Here is a 4,282-nt window from a genome sequence, read left to right as displayed (position 1 = left end):
TATATATATATATATATATATATATATATATATATATATATATATATATATATATATCATGAAATGAAATAACATATATTACTTTGTCATCTTAAGACATACCCGCGCAAATTTTTTAAGAAACTAATCGATCTCTGTGATAGCACTTTCTGATATCGTCGTAATGATAAAGTGAACTGATTAGGATCATTCGAGATAATCGTGATTAAGGTAATAAAATGGATAAGGACAAATACGTTACATTCCCTGAAGCATGCATTTTTTGTAACAAACAAAAGCTTATATTTTTATGTAAAAATGTTCTGTTCTAAAACTCATATTTCATCTAAAATTCAGTACCGCAATTCGTACTGGGAGAATAATAATTCGGAAAAGCTTTCAATATAGAAAGTATTTTTCTTAAGATTAAAAATATCTTTATCTATTCACTATCTTCAATTAAGACATAGCTGTGAGATATAGTACCATTATACTTATTATAATGAAATCGGTAGAGTAACATTAAATTTCTAACGTAAATTTCTGATCTATCTGTTAATTTTGCAACTACAAAATTATTATATACTATTGATCTCATATTCGAGAACGTTGTATCTTCACAATAGCCTCGATAGATCCTGCATCGGTTTCCAGATCGAAACTACACAATCAGGATAAATAGATACGTATTAAGAATAACCAAAACTGGAGCAAATGGTGCATGATTGCGCAATAAAAAGTGATGCTGGAAGAAGAAGCGAGATGTATTTTTGCTATGTTGACAATTAAGACTTTATTGTTTCGACAATTAATCGGCTTACAAGTGCGTCTCGCATCAGTAATCGGTAGGATCTTTAATTGAGTATTGCATTCGTCAGTTTTCACAAATGTCTTCCTATATATATATATATAAATATATATATATATATATATATATATATATATATATATATAAATATATATATTTATATTTATATTTATATACTGTGCTCTATAGAAGGAGAGCAGCGGGTGAAAGGTAACGCGGGAAGAGCTTAAAGCTACGTCTCTCCCGGCTGCTAACAACACACACGTATAAAAAAAATATTGACTCGCGCTACGATTTTAAGAGTGTTTGTACAGACACACACACTTATTCTTCCTCCTCAGGCAATGAAGTTTGAACTATTATTATAACTCACGTCCGGACACGAAAGTGGTTGGCTGAATGTGAATAATGAACAGAAGGGTTGTGTGTATACAGCGCGTCCCACGATTAGAATCGTGTTTATTCTTATGGATAAGCGTGGAGTTCGATCGGCGATCGGCAGCAATTTACTTTCGTTATTGGGTATTCTCGGCGTTAGATATCCGAAGAGCCGTTTAATCGAGCCTCCGTTAAAGTATCTCGTCGAGAGATCAAAGACAATTTGCATCATTAAGATCGAGATCGTTTTATTTCATATCGTAAAAAGAACGTGCGAAATCATAGTCGAATATATCAAAATTTTCTCGTCAGCAAATGAATTTTGTTTTCTCGATCAAGCTAATAACAAGAAAAAATCCAATTTTCGCGGTCTATCGTCGAAAAGTAAACAATTTAATCCTGGGACACGCTGTATCCCTAATCGATGTTTGCTCAATTATTGCTAGTCAGATCTACTGAAGCGAGGACTTTCTCTTTCTCGATGCCCGAAAATATTCCTAGGCGTTAACAAAGTAACGATTTCGCGCTGTCGACTTAGTAATAAAGTAATAAATTGTACTCTTCTCGCGTGTCTGAGTTAAGTGTATTACTTTAATATACCGTACTTTAATATAATATACCTAAGGGAAATCGATCTCGCGCTCGAACAAATGCGGTAGCAGTTTTGGTCATTGCTTCTCCGGAGATTAGTTTGTGTCTCTCTCTTGAGAAATAAAACGTGAGCACGTTTAAACCTGACGCGAAGCGAATAATCATTCCACGCAATCAGGGATCACGTATTCGCCGACAAGGTGTATACACGACACACCGCCGATCTTACAATGTATACAACTCTGCGCGATAATGATGTATTTTTTCGAAAACACTTGAGATAGTTCTACAGCGAGATCTGTGAGTACGCGCTAAAAAACGTCATTGTGGTGGGAACAGCCGCTAATGTTAATTCACAAAATGTACAATTCCCATATACATATATATATACACATATATGTATATCGTAAAGTCTCTTATCTCATCTTATTTCGTCCTAAAGATTTAGATTGTTGGCTATCGAGTTTGATTTCTTCAAGCGAGCGCGTGAACGCGTTGTAACACCAATCGCCGTTATATCTATTGTCCAAGCTCTTTATTATTTTCCTGATGATAATCGCTATAACGTTATCGTTGATATATCGATCGCATTATCTTAAAAGTGTTATGTAGAAGAATTAGTTGTTCCGCGAAGAAATCCGACTTAAGAGAAAGAACTTCGTTAAACGCCGATCGTATCTCGCGATTGAGCGCATGCAATTCCGTGTTTCTTTATCGCGAAGTCGAAGAGCTGCAACGGGAGGGGAGCTAGATCGCGGACACAAGGCCGTCGTTGTTACAACTGTTCCGAGCATGTTAAAAAATAATGTCGAAGAGTCGAGGGTTCACACCATGCAAATGTGGATCGCTCTCTAAAAATCCTATCAATCTCGTTTCCGGCGTAACACGATAAAAGATCCATACGATCAACATTCAATATTTATTCAACCAACGTCGCTTACTATCGCTATCTCTATTAAGTATATAACAATCGATTTGTGTAGCCGAGTCCGAGCGTCAAGTACGCGCAAATGGGGAGATAAGACTTTTTCGTTCTCCTTAGGCTTCGCGGAAGGCTATGTACATTTGTATATTGAGGAATACTGCGCGCGTGCGTTTGGGAATGTTGGCTCGAGATCGAAAGCAAGGGAACGGCACACATACACACACATATCGAAACGCGCGACGCCTCGTGAGTTTATATAAATAATAATAATTATAAAATAATAATAATACAAATACTCGGTGTAATACGCGACACACGGAGCGAACTGTTCAGTATTCACATTCTACAACGGAGAGTCCGAACTCGATAGCTACTGATCTGAGGATCTTCTTGACACAGAGTCTTCCCTTTCTTATTCTTCATTTCTTTTTAATTTTCTCTAAATATTATGCGTATGTACAAAAGTATATCTCTTACAGTGTATGAATTAAAAAAAACATAAAAGAGAGAGAGAGAGAGGATGGGGGCACAACTTAAAAGTAAAATAAAGTGACAACGTTTTAACGTTACCAAGGCAGCGCAATAATACTCCGGCATATCGATTAAAATAATTTAAGATATTTAATAGGACAATAAAAAGCCAAAAGTGCTGATGTTATAAGCTTGTAATTCAACAAAAAACAGTTAACAATGAGGAACGTCTCGACCGTATGATGCGGTCCTCTTCAACCGATTATTCTGATGTTAATTCTTATAAAAAAAAAACATGGTTCGCAAAATTAAGTCGCTCGCATATTCTTCAAAGTTAGTTGTGGCGCTCTCATATCTTTCGCAGTGTTAGTTATGGTCCAAAGAGTCTTGAGATCATTATATCAGGCGTGGTTAAAATTTTTACATGAATTAACGTTAGAGTATAATTGACTGAAAAGGGCCACATTATACGGTTGAAACATTGTTCATTGTTAACTTTTTTTGTTGGATTACAAGTTTATAACATCGGCACTTTTTATTGTCTTATTAAATATCTTAAATTTGTTTAATTGATAGAGCCGTTACAATCTTTTCATAATTTTATATGTTTACAATTAAAGTAATTTTCCCTCATGAGGACGGGTATGTAACTGGCTTATGCGGCGAACGTGTGCGATAAGACGGTATTACATTGCGTAAATGCAACGTTACTCCGTCATATCGTTGAAAGTATGAACGAGAATAAATTCGTTTAAATACAAACATATAGTTGCTCAGAAGACGATTTCGTACAAGCCGCATCATCAGACTCTTTTCTCAAATTCACCTAAACGAAGTATGAAACGACGTGTCGTGACTGGAAATTCTAACGACGAAACGCGCCACGTCCAGAGACAAATTTTGCTAATTATCTACTTTCTCTCGCGTAATATAATGAGATTCACTTGCATCAGTTTCAGGACAATTTATAGTTTCAGGACAGTTATAGTTGCATATAAATTATCGTTTGTTCAACTGATGTATCTAAATGGATTTTCCGCAGTAGGTAAATGTGAGAAATGAATTTGTCTCTAGATACATGTGCTTATGTACAATGTGATCCTCTACTTTAGATCTTTATAGTGATCCGA

The sequence above is a fragment of the Odontomachus brunneus genome, unplaced genomic scaffold (genome assembly GCF_010583005.1).
Source record: "Odontomachus brunneus isolate Ranch 3 - 2012 unplaced genomic scaffold, Obru_v1 Obru_scaffold_072, whole genome shotgun sequence".
NCBI classification, from domain to species: Eukaryota; Metazoa; Arthropoda; class Insecta; order Hymenoptera; family Formicidae; genus Odontomachus; species Odontomachus brunneus.
Note: the sequence above shows the minus strand (reverse complement) of the source record.